General features: G+C 38.6%; 4 non-coding genes across 4 annotated transcripts; all 4 read left to right on the top strand.

The window, feature by feature from the left end:
• The first annotated feature begins 1,329 nt into the window (after nucleotides 1-1,329).
• trnaq-cug (transfer RNA glutamine (anticodon CUG)) lies at nucleotides 1,330-1,401 on the top strand. The gene has a single exon. It is a non-coding gene; the product is annotated as a tRNA-Gln (tRNA).
• A 3,126-nt stretch (nucleotides 1,402-4,527) lies between these two features.
• On the top strand, nucleotides 4,528-4,599 carry trnaq-cug (transfer RNA glutamine (anticodon CUG)). The gene has a single exon. It is a non-coding gene; the product is annotated as a tRNA-Gln (tRNA).
• A 3,125-nt stretch (nucleotides 4,600-7,724) lies between these two features.
• On the top strand, nucleotides 7,725-7,796 carry trnaq-cug (transfer RNA glutamine (anticodon CUG)). The gene has a single exon. It is a non-coding gene; the product is annotated as a tRNA-Gln (tRNA).
• A 3,125-nt stretch (nucleotides 7,797-10,921) lies between these two features.
• On the top strand, nucleotides 10,922-10,993 carry trnaq-cug (transfer RNA glutamine (anticodon CUG)). The gene has a single exon. It is a non-coding gene; the product is annotated as a tRNA-Gln (tRNA).
• Nucleotides 10,994-13,459: the final 2,466 nt, after the last annotated feature.

Below are 13,459 nucleotides of genomic sequence, written 5' to 3'. Positions count from 1 at the left end.
CAATAAAATCAGCCAAATGCTTACATGTTTCTTTGTGGGTTAATCGTACTGTGTACAAAAAAGATCAGGTTCAGTTCCATCCATGTGCTATTTACTCTAAGCTATTCCACCCCAAAGCTGACTTGTTACTATAAACTTCAACATGTACGTTTATAAGATCGTATGTAAAATATATGCTGGGGTACTACCTCAAAGTTGCCAATATGTGTGCAAAAAAAAGTATTTAATAGGCTACGCTATCAAAAGAGTAAACACAACTACAAGCCAAGTATACTTAATTATACTTTTCTTAACTATATCTTGATCAAAAGATTAAGTACAAATATAGGCCAAAATACTTAGACATTTCTGTATACTTGTCAGTACAAGCCAAGTATACTTAAGTATAATTTTATAAGAATATCTCTGATAAGTACATAAAAAGTAGACTGAAAGTATACTCTCTCATTATTAGTTTAAAAGACGTATACTAACAGCACACTTGAACAGACTTGTTTTGTGTAAGGTTGGATAAAGTCGTGTGCCAAATGCCATGAATGTAAATAAAACGGTGACAAAGCAAATTTAAAATACACCGTGTAAATACAGTGTTGAGTTTTCCCACCACATGTACTGAATAAAATATCAAAAGCGACTCGGCCAATCACTGTACATAGTGTACGGGTGGACGCTGTAACAGGGATTCAAAAGTGAAGCCAAAATGTCATTTTTACAAGTTCAGCTGACATTCATATCTCTCCCAAGATTTTTTCCTTACGATAAATGCGTTTTATAAAAGTAAACAATAAATAAACACCTATTAACACCTATAAACACCTGCAAGACTTTAGCGAGCTCTCAAACTCCTTTTAAAACTGTCTCCTCTGACTGAACGAGCGGAGCATAAAAGAGCACACTTCTCCGCTCAGATGGGGAACTTTCTGTCAGAGCTAGGTGAAACTCATGGAGAGCAGCAAATGTTTTCCTCAAAAAAAAAAAAGCACCTTGAGTTGAGTGTAAATGTGGACAGTAACATAATATTCAAATGTTTTTCATTTTCAACAAAATGCAGTGTTTGCTGTGAAAGTATTCCCCTCGATTTATATACCACTTCATGACAATGCATTATCACTGAAAAAGCCTGCAGAATCTGATCCTCCAATGCAAAAATATTTTTAAATAAACTTTTTTAAAACGTCTCCTGACATAAAGAGAGACGTGTGTGCTTTGCTTTTACCACAAGTCTTATTTGTTGTACTTCCCTCCAATTGTACTGATGCATGCTCCAGATTTTCATCAGGATAGTCCGAGTTTTCTGGAGCCGATGCCGTGGGCTCGCCAGTCCACCGTGGTTCCATGGTGTAATGGTTAGCACTCTGGACTCTGAATCCAGCGATCCGAGTTCAAATCTCGGTGGAACCTGTTTGTCTGTCTTTCTTCATGGGCTCTTCAAATGCCAAATTCATGCCCGAGAATGCTTTAGCCACAACGCGTGCCTCATAGTCCTTCGGATAAAGGTGTTAGCCACATGTCTGGGGAATTGATAGTTCCTAATACCATATGCTTCCATTGGGTGCATTGAACTTCTCTTGACCCATGGTATACAGTTGCTTGGCATTTACATGTTGGCCCCATGGTTCAAAGCTTATGATCAGAAATATACTTCTAAATTAGGCCCAAATTTGACCCCATGGTGGAGCTAGAACGTTGGCAACACTTGGCCCAAGTTTGGTCAAACTGTTCCTTAGACCCTCCCCAAACAGTGTGCCAAATTTCACAGCTTTTTACCAGATGGTTCCATGGGCTCACATAGACACCCTAGCCAGAAGACGAAGAAGATGAAGATGAAGATGAAGAAGAAGAAGAAGAAGAAGAAGAAACATAGAACAACAATAGGGTACCTAGGCACCTTCGGTCCTTGGCCCCCTAATAAACTTTGTAAAACGTCTACTGACATAATGAGAGACGTTTGCTCTTTTTCTTTTACCGTAAGTCTCATTTATTGCATTTGCCAACAAATGTAGTGATCCATGCTCCGTAGTTTGATCAGGATAGTCAGCGTTTTCGGGCGTCGATGCCGCTTGCGACGTCAGCTGTTCCGTGGCGGCGTGGTGGTTAGTGCTACGGACTCTGTATCCAGCGTGCCGAGTTCTAGTCTCGGTCGTGCCTACCCGAGCTCCTTTATGGGGATTAACTGCAAATACCAAAGAGCCAAAATCACAGTTCACAATGAAGTTTGCCTTAAAGTCATTAAGCCATAGTCGCTAGCCTCATGTCTGGGAATTTGATAGTTCCTTATGCCATTTGCCTCCGCCTGTCTAATAAGTGATTAACTGTCATCAAATAAAATCACTTTACACACATCCTCAATGGTGAAAAAAAATTCAGTGCACCATGGAAATGCGCTCTTTTATTTATTTATTTATTATACTGCTAATATTTGCAATAAACATTTCTTCCACAACACAATAAAGTCTGTAACAGCAATCTTTTGCACTAAGCAAATAATAGGCTATTCTACAAAACCAATCTGATAAAATCCAATGTTCAATAAATAATATAATTTATTACAATTATTAATTGCATTAAAAAGTTCTTTTAGTTCCATTTTAATGTACTGCAACAGGTCAAAGTCTATCTCAGTGAGTATATCAAAAGCGACTCGGCCAATCACTGTACATAGTGTACGGGTGGATGCTGTAACAGGGATTCCAAAGTGAAGCCAAAATGTCTCCGAGGCCCTCTAGTGGCTGACTGCAGTACATTTTTTAACTTTACGCTTTTCCATGTTTGTGAATGCGAAAAGACCCAACTTACATTTTAAGCTACATCTCTCCAGATTAGTTTTGGGGACAGAGCTTTGTCATTTTTAAAAGTTTTACTGGCGTTAACAATAAATAAACGGCCGTGGTGGATGAGGCGGTTGACAGTTTTGGACACGATAGTCAAGACCCATGTGGCAAAGCCATGTCTTGTTCTGCTGAAAACTGGACGTTACACCTTTGCCAAATCCATATGAACGGGACTAAAAGAGCAGTCATGAGTCATATCACAAGTTCAGTGCTGTAGCCAACGATTTATGTATGATGTGAAGAGGCTGGCTCCTTTTGCTCTTCGACTTCATGTTTTGTGGTGAGATTTAAAATTATATATTCTGGTAAAGGCTTAGCCAGTATGAATCAAGTGTGCTACAAGACTCTAACACCTTGCAAGAATTGTCAATAAAATCAGCCAAATGCTTACATGTTTCTTTGTGGGTTAATCGTACTGTGTACAAAAAAGATCAGGTTCAGTTCCATCCATGTGCTATTTACTCTAAGCTATTCCACCCCAAAGCTGACTTGTTACTATAAACTTCAACATGTACGTTTATAAGATCGTATGTAAAATATATGCTGGGGTACTACCTCAAAGTTGCCAATATGTGTGCAAAAAAAAGTATTTAATAGGCTACGCTATCAAAAGAGTAAACACAACTACAAGCCAAGTATACTTAATTATACTTTTCTTAACTATATCTTGATCAAAAGATTAAGTACAAATATAGGCCAAAATACTTAGACATTTCTGTATACTTGTCAGTACAAGCCAAGTATACTTAAGTATAATTTTATAAGAATATCTCTGATAAGTACATAAAAAGTAGACTGAAAGTATACTCTCTCATTATTAGTTTAAAAGACGTATACTAACAGCACACTTGAACAGACTTGTTTTGTGTAAGGTTGGATAAAGTCGTGTGCCAAATGCCATGAATGTAAATAAAACGGTGACAAAGCAAATTTAAAATACACCGTGTAAATACAGTGTTGAGTTTTCCCACCACATGTACTGAATAAAATATCAAAAGCGACTCGGCCAATCACTGTACATAGTGTACGGGTGGACGCTGTAACAGGGATTCAAAAGTGAAGCCAAAATGTCATTTTTACAAGTTCAGCTGACATTCATATCTCTCCCAAGATTTTTTCCTTACGATAAATGCGTTTTATAAAAGTAAACAATAAATAAACACCTATTAACACCTATAAACACCTGCAAGACTTTAGCGAGCTCTCAAACTCCTTTTAAAACTGTCTCCTCTGACTGAACGAGCGGAGCATAAAAGAGCACACTTCTCCGCTCAGATGGGGAACTTTCTGTCAGAGCTAGGTGAAACTCATGGAGAGCAGCAAATGTTTTCCTCAAAAAAAAAAAAGCACCTTGAGTTGAGTGTAAATGTGGACAGTAACATAATATTCAAATGTTTTTCATTTTCAACAAAATGCAGTGTTTGCTGTGAAAGTATTCCCCTCGATTTATATACCACTTCATGACAATGCATTATCACTGAAAAAGCCTGCAGAATCTGATCCTCCAATGCAAAAATATTTTTAAATAAACTTTTTTAAAACGTCTCCTGACATAAAGAGAGACGTGTGTGCTTTGCTTTTACCACAAGTCTTATTTGTTGTACTTCCCTCCAATTGTACTGATGCATGCTCCAGATTTTCATCAGGATAGTCCGAGTTTTCTGGAGCCGATGCCGTGGGCTCGCCAGTCCACCGTGGTTCCATGGTGTAATGGTTAGCACTCTGGACTCTGAATCCAGCGATCCGAGTTCAAATCTCGGTGGAACCTGTTTGTCTGTCTTTCTTCATGGGCTCTTCAAATGCCAAATTCATGCCCGAGAATGCTTTAGCCACAACGCGTGCCTCATAGTCCTTCGGATAAAGGTGTTAGCCACATGTCTGGGGAATTGATAGTTCCTAATACCATATGCTTCCATTGGGTGCATTGAACTTCTCTTGACCCATGGTATACAGTTGCTTGGCATTTACATGTTGGCCCCATGGTTCAAAGCTTATGATCAGAAATATACTTCTAAATTAGGCCCAAATTTGACCCCATGGTGGAGCTAGAACGTTGGCAACACTTGGCCCAAGTTTGGTCAAACTGTTCCTTAGACCCTCCCCAAACAGTGTGCCAAATTTCACAGCTTTTTACCAGATGGTTCCATGGGCTCACATAGACACCCTAGCCAGAAGACGAAGAAGATGAAGATGAAGATGAAGAAGAAGAAGAAGAAGAAGAAGAAACATAGAACAACAATAGGGTACCTAGGCACCTTCGGTCCTTGGCCCCCTAATAAACTTTGTAAAACGTCTACTGACATAATGAGAGACGTTTGCTCTTTTTCTTTTACCGTAAGTCTCATTTATTGCATTTGCCAACAAATGTAGTGATCCATGCTCCGTAGTTTGATCAGGATAGTCAGCGTTTTCGGGCGTCGATGCCGCTTGCGACGTCAGCTGTTCCGTGGCGGCGTGGTGGTTAGTGCTATGGACTCTGTATCCAGCGTGCCGAGTTCTAGTCTCGGTCGTGCCTACCCGAGCTCCTTTATGGGGATTAACTGCAAATACCAAAGAGCCAAAATCACAGTTCACAATGAAGTTTGCCTTAAAGTCATTAAGCCATAGTCGCTAGCCTCATGTCTGGGAATTTGATAGTTCCTTATGCCATTTGCCTCCGCCTGTCTAATAAGTGATTAACTGTCATCAAATAAAATCACTTTACACACATCCTCAATGGTGAAAAAAAATTCAGTGCACCATGGAAATGCGCTCTTTTATTTATTTATTTATTATACTGCTAATATTTGCAATAAACATTTCTTCCACAACACAATAAAGTCTGTAACAGCAATCTTTTGCACTAAGCAAATAATAGGCTATTCTACAAAACCAATCTGATAAAATCCAATGTTCAATAAATAATATAATTTATTACAATTATTAATTGCATTAAAAAGTTCTTTTAGTTCCATTTTAATGTACTGCAACAGGTCAAAGTCTATCTCAGTGAGTATATCAAAAGCGACTCGGCCAATCACTGTACATAGTGTACGGGTGGATGCTGTAACAGGGATTCCAAAGTGAAGCCAAAATGTCTCCGAGGCCCTCTAGTGGCTGACTGCAGTACATTTTTTAACTTTACGCTTTTCCATGTTTGTGAATGCGAAAAGACCCAACTTACATTTTAAGCTACATCTCTCCAGATTAGTTTTGGGGACAGAGCTTTGTCATTTTTAAAAGTTTTACTGGCGTTAACAATAAATAAACGGCCGTGGTGGATGAGGCGGTTGACAGTTTTGGACACGATAGTCAAGACCCATGTGGCAAAGCCATGTCTTGTTCTGCTGAAAACTGTACGTTACACCTTTGCCAAATCCATATGAACGGGACTAAAAGAGCAGTCATGAGTCATATCACAAGTTCAGTGCTGTAGCCAACGATTTATGTATGATGTGAAGAGGCTGGCTCCTTTTGCTCTTCGACTTCATGTTTTGTGGTGAGATTTAAAATTATATATTCTGGTAAAGGCTTAGCCAGTATGAATCAAGTGTGCTACAAGACTCTAACACCTTGCAAGAATTGTCAATAAAATCAGCCAAATGCTTACATGTTTCTTTGTGGGTTAATCGTACTGTGTACAAAAAAGATCAGGTTCAGTTCCATCCATGTGCTATTTACTCTAAGCTATTCCACCCCAAAGCTGACTTGTTACTATAAACTTCAACATGTACGTTTATAAGATCGTATGTAAAATATATGCTGGGGTACTACCTCAAAGTTGCCAATATGTGTGCAAAAAAAAGTATTTAATAGGCTACGCTATCAAAAGAGTAAACACAACTACAAGCCAAGTATACTTAATTATACTTTTCTTAACTATATCTTGATCAAAAGATTAAGTACAAATATAGGCCAAAATACTTAGACATTTCTGTATACTTGTCAGTACAAGCCAAGTATACTTAAGTATAATTTTATAAGAATATCTCTGATAAGTACATAAAAAGTAGACTGAAAGTATACTCTCTCATTATTAGTTTAAAAGACGTATACTAACAGCACACTTGAACAGACTTGTTTTGTGTAAGGTTGGATAAAGTCGTGTGCCAAATGCCATGAATGTAAATAAAACGGTGACAAAGCAAATTTAAAATACACCGTGTAAATACAGTGTTGAGTTTTCCCACCACATGTACTGAATAAAATATCAAAAGCGACTCGGCCAATCACTGTACATAGTGTACGGGTGGACGCTGTAACAGGGATTCAAAAGTGAAGCCAAAATGTCATTTTTACAAGTTCAGCTGACATTCATATCTCTCCCAAGATTTTTTCCTTACGATAAATGCGTTTTATAAAAGTAAACAATAAATAAACACCTATTAACACCTATAAACACCTGCAAGACTTTAGCGAGCTCTCAAACTCCTTTTAAAACTGTCTCCTCTGACTGAACGAGCGGAGCATAAAAGAGCACACTTCTCCGCTCAGATGGGGAACTTTCTGTCAGAGCTAGGTGAAACTCATGGAGAGCAGCAAATGTTTTCCTCAAAAAAAAAAAGCACCTTGAGTTGAGTGTAAATGTGGACAGTAACATAATATTCAAATGTTTTTCATTTTCAACAAAATGCAGTGTTTGCTGTGAAAGTATTCCCCTCGATTTATATACCACTTCATGACAATGCATTATCACTGAAAAAGCCTGCAGAATCTGATCCTCCAATGCAAAAATATTTTTAAATAAACTTTTTTAAAACGTCTCCTGACATAAAGAGAGACGTGTGTGCTTTGCTTTTACCACAAGTCTTATTTGTTGTACTTCCCTCCAATTGTACTGATGCATGCTCCAGATTTTCATCAGGATAGTCCGAGTTTTCTGGAGCCGATGCCGTGGGCTCGCCAGTCCACCGTGGTTCCATGGTGTAATGGTTAGCACTCTGGACTCTGAATCCAGCGATCCGAGTTCAAATCTCGGTGGAACCTGTTTGTCTGTCTTTCTTCATGGGCTCTTCAAATGCCAAATTCATGCCCGAGAATGCTTTAGCCACAACGCGTGCCTCATAGTCCTTCGGATAAAGGTGTTAGCCACATGTCTGGGGAATTGATAGTTCCTAATACCATATGCTTCCATTGGGTGCATTGAACTTCTCTTGACCCATGGTATACAGTTGCTTGGCATTTACATGTTGGCCCCATGGTTCAAAGCTTATGATCAGAAATATACTTCTAAATTAGGCCCAAATTTGACCCCATGGTGGAGCTAGAACGTTGGCAACACTTGGCCCAAGTTTGGTCAAACTGTTCCTTAGACCCTCCCCAAACAGTGTGCCAAATTTCACAGCTTTTTACCAGATGGTTCCATGGGCTCACATAGACACCCTAGCCAGAAGACGAAGAAGATGAAGATGAAGATGAAGAAGAAGAAGAAGAAGAAGAAGAAACATAGAACAACAATAGGGTACCTAGGCACCTTCGGTCCTTGGCCCCCTAATAAACTTTGTAAAACGTCTACTGACATAATGAGAGACGTTTGCTCTTTTTCTTTTACCGTAAGTCTCATTTATTGCATTTGCCAACAAATGTAGTGATCCATGCTCCGTAGTTTGATCAGGATAGTCAGCGTTTTCGGGCGTCGATGCCGCTTGCGACGTCAGCTGTTCCGTGGCGGCGTGGTGGTTAGTGCTACGGACTCTGTATCCAGCGTGCCGAGTTCTAGTCTCGGTCGTGCCTACCCGAGCTCCTTTATGGGGATTAACTGCAAATACCAAAGAGCCAAAATCACAGTTCACAATGAAGTTTGCCTTAAAGTCATTAAGCCATAGTCGCTAGCCTCATGTCTGGGAATTTGATAGTTCCTTATGCCATTTGCCTCCGCCTGTCTAATAAGTGATTAACTGTCATCAAATAAAATCACTTTACACACATCCTCAATGGTGAAAAAAAATTCAGTGCACCATGGAAATGCGCTCTTTTATTTATTTATTTATTATACTGCTAATATTTGCAATAAACATTTCTTCCACAACACAATAAAGTCTGTAACAGCAATCTTTTGCACTAAGCAAATAATAGGCTATTCTACAAAACCAATCTGATAAAATCCAATGTTCAATAAATAATATAATTTATTACAATTATTAATTGCATTAAAAAGTTCTTTTAGTTCCATTTTAATGTACTGCAACAGGTCAAAGTCTATCTCAGTGAGTATATCAAAAGCGACTCGGCCAATCACTGTACATAGTGTACGGGTGGATGCTGTAACAGGGATTCCAAAGTGAAGCCAAAATGTCTCCGAGGCCCTCTAGTGGCTGACTGCAGTACATTTTTTAACTTTACGCTTTTCCATGTTTGTGAATGCGAAAAGACCCAACTTACATTTTAAGCTACATCTCTCCAGATTAGTTTTGGGGACAGAGCTTTGTCATTTTTAAAAGTTTTACTGGCGTTAACAATAAATAAACGGCCGTGGTGGATGAGGCGGTTGACAGTTTTGGACACGATAGTCAAGACCCATGTGGCAAAGCCATGTCTTGTTCTGCTGAAAACTGTACGTTACACCTTTGCCAAATCCATATGAACGGGACTAAAAGAGCAGTCATGAGTCATATCACAAGTTCAGTGCTGTAGCCAACGATTTATGTATGATGTGAAGAGGCTGGCTCCTTTTGCTCTTCGACTTCATGTTTTGTGGTGAGATTTAAAATTATATATTCTGGTAAAGGCTTAGCCAGTATGAATCAAGTGTGCTACAAGACTCTAACACCTTGCAAGAATTGTCAATAAAATCAGCCAAATGCTTACATGTTTCTTTGTGGGTTAATCGTACTGTGTACAAAAAAGATCAGGTTCAGTTCCATCCATGTGCTATTTACTCTAAGCTATTCCACCCCAAAGCTGACTTGTTACTATAAACTTCAACATGTACGTTTATAAGATCGTATGTAAAATATATGCTGGGGTACTACCTCAAAGTTGCCAATATGTGTGCAAAAAAAAGTATTTAATAGGCTACGCTATCAAAAGAGTAAACACAACTACAAGCCAAGTATACTTAATTATACTTTTCTTAACTATATCTTGATCAAAAGATTAAGTACAAATATAGGCCAAAATACTTAGACATTTCTGTATACTTGTCAGTACAAGCCAAGTATACTTAAGTATAATTTTATAAGAATATCTCTGATAAGTACATAAAAAGTAGACTGAAAGTATACTCTCTCATTATTAGTTTAAAAGATGTATACTAACAGCACACTTGAATAGACTTGTTTTGTGTAAGGTTGGATAAAGTCGTGTGCCAAATGCCATGAATGTAAATAAAACGGTGACAAAGCAAATTTAAAATACACCGTGTAAATACAGTGTTGAGTTTTCCCACCACATGTACTGAATAAAATATCAAAAGCGACTCGGCCAATCACTGTACATAGTGTACGGGTGGACGCTGTAACAGGGATTCAAAAGTGAAGCCAAAATGTCATTTTTACAAGTTCAGCTGACATTCATATCTCTCCCAAGATTTTTTCCTTACGATAAATGCGTTTTATAAAAGTAAACAATAAATAAACACCTATTAACACCTATAAACACCTGCAAGACTTTAGCGAGCTCTCAAACTCCTTTTAAAACTGTCTCCTCTGACTGAACGAGCGGAGCATAAAAGAGCACACTTCTCCGCTCAGATGGGGAACTTTCTGTCAGAGCTAGGTGAAACTCATGGAGAGCAGCAAATGTTTTCCTCAAAAAAAAAAAGCACCTTGAGTTGAGTGTAAATGTGGACAGTAACATAATATTCAAATGTTTTTCATTTTCAACAAAATGCAGTGTTTGCTGTGAAAGTATTCCCCTCGATTTATATACCACTTCATGACAATGCATTATCACTGAAAAAGCCTGCAGAATCTGATCCTCCAATGCAAAAATATTTTTAAATAAACTTTTTTAAAACGTCTCCTGACATAAAGAGAGACGTGTGTGCTTTGCTTTTACCACAAGTCTTATTTATTGTACTTCCCTCCAATTGTACTGATGCATGCTCCAGATTTTCATCAGGATAGTCCGAGTTTTCTGGAGCCGATGCCGTGGGCTCGCCAGTCCACCGTGGTTCCATGGTGTAATGGTTAGCACTCTGGACTCTGAATCCAGTGATCCGAGTTCAAATCTCGGTGGAACCTGTTTGTCTGTCTTTCTTCATGGGCTCTTCAAATGCCAAATTCATGCCCGAGAATGCTTTAGCCACAACGCGTGCCTCATAGTCCTTCGGATAAAGGTGTTAGCCACATGTCTGGGGAATTGATAGTTCCTAATACCATATGCTTCCATTGGGTGCATTGAACTTCTCTTGACCCATGGTATACAGTTGCTTGGCATTTACATGTTGGCCCCATGGTTCAAAGCTTATGATCAGAAATATACTTCTAAATTAGGCCCAAATTTGACCCCATGGTGGAGCTAGAACGTTGGCAACACTTGGCCCAAGTTTGGTCAAACTGTTCCTTAGACCCTCCCCAAACAGTGTGCCAAATTTCACAGCTTTTTACCAGATGGTTCCATGGGCTCACATAGACACCCTAGCCAGAAGACGAAGAAGATGAAGATGAAGATGAAGATGAAGAAGAAGAAGAAGAAGAAGAAGAAGAAACATAGAACAACAATAGGGTACCTAGGCACCTTCGGTGCTTGGCCCCCTAATAAACTTTTTAAAACGTCTACTGACATAATGAGAGACGTTTGCTCTTTTTCTTTTACCGTAAGTCTCATTTATTGTATTTGCCAACAAATGTAGTGATCCATGCTCCGTAGTTTGATCAGGATAGTCAGCGTTTTCGGGCGTCGATGCCGCTTGCGACGTCAGCTGTTCCGTGGCGGCGTGGTGGTTAGTGCTACGGACTCTGTATCCAGCGTGCCGAGTTCTAGTCTCGGTCGTGCCTACCCGAGCTCCTTTATGGGGATTAACTGCAAATACCAAAGAGCCAAAATCACAGTTCACAATGAAGTTTGCCTTAAAGTCATTAAGCCATAGTCGCTAGCCTCATGTCTGGGAATTTGATAGTTCCTTATGCCATTTGCCTCCGCCTGTCTAATAAGTGATTAACTGTCATCAAATAAAATCACTTTACACACATCCTCAATGGTGAAAAAAAATTCAGTGCACCATGGAAATGCGCTCTTTTATTTATTTATTTATTATACTGCTAATATTTGCAATAAACATTTCTTCCACAACACAATAAAGTCTGTAACAGCAATCTTTTGCACTAAGCAAATAATAGGCTATTCTACAAAACCAATCTGATAAAATCCAATGTTCAATAAATAATATAATTTATTACAATTATTAATTGCATTAAAAAGTTCTTTTAGTTCCATTTTAATGTACTGCAACAGGTCAAAGTCTATCTCAGTGAGTATATCAAAAGCGACTCGGCCAATCACTGTACATAGTGTACGGGTGGATGCTGTAACAGGGATTCCAAAGTGAAGCCAAAATGTCTCCGAGGCCCTCTAGTGGCTGACTGCAGTACATTTTTTAACTTTACGCTTTTCCATGTTTGTGAATGCGAAAAGACCCAACTTACATTTTAAGCTACATCTCTCCAGATTAGTTTTGGGGACAGAGCTTTGTCATTTTTAAAAGTTTTACTGGCGTTAACAATAAATAAACGGCCGTGGTGGATGAGGCGGTTGACAGTTTTGGACACGATAGTCAAGACCCATGTGGCAAAGCCATGTCTTGTTCTGCTGAAAACTGGACGTTACACCTTTGCCAAATCCATATGAACGGGACTAAAAGAGCAGTCATGAGTCATATCACAAGTTCAGTGCTGTAGCCAACGATTTATGTATGATGTGAAGAGGCTGGCTCCTTTTGCTCTTCGACTTCATGTTTTGTGGTGAGATTTAAAATTATATATTCTGGTAAAGGCTTAGCCAGTATGAATCAAGTGTGCTACAAGACTCTAACACCTTGCAAGAATTGTCAATAAAATCAGCCAAATGCTTACATGTTTCTTTGTGGGTTAATCGTACTGTGTACAAAAAAGATCAGGTTCAGTTCCATCCATGTGCTATTTACTCTAAGCTATTCCACCCCAAAGCTGACTTGTTACTATAAACTTCAACATGTACGTTTATAAGATCGTATGTAAAATATATGCTGGGGTACTACCTCAAAGTTGCCAATATGTGTGCAAAAAAAAGTATTTAATAGGCTACGCTATCAAAAGAGTAAACACAACTACAAGCCAAGTATACTTAATTATACTTTTCTTAACTATATCTTGATCAAAAGATTAAGTACAAATATAGGCCAAAATACTTAGACATTTCTGTATACTTGTCAGTACAAGCCAAGTATACTTAAGTATAATTTTATAAGAATATCTCTGATAAGTACATAAAAAGTAGACTGAAAGTATACTCTCTCATTATTAGTTTAAAAGACGTATACTAACAGCACACTTGAATAGACTTGTTTTGTGTAAGGTTGGATAAAGTCGTGTGCCAAATGCCATGAATGTAAATAAAACGGTGACAAAGCAAATTTAAAATACACCGTGTAAATACAGTGTTGAGTTTTCCCACCACATGTACTGAATAAAATATCAAAAGCGACTCGGCCAATCACTGTACATAGTGTA

Source organism: Pangasianodon hypophthalmus, chromosome 1, assembly GCF_027358585.1.
Source record: "Pangasianodon hypophthalmus isolate fPanHyp1 chromosome 1, fPanHyp1.pri, whole genome shotgun sequence".
NCBI classification, from domain to species: domain Eukaryota; kingdom Metazoa; phylum Chordata; class Actinopteri; order Siluriformes; family Pangasiidae; genus Pangasianodon; species Pangasianodon hypophthalmus.
Note: the sequence above shows the minus strand (reverse complement) of the source record. Positions and strands in the feature narration are given on the sequence as shown.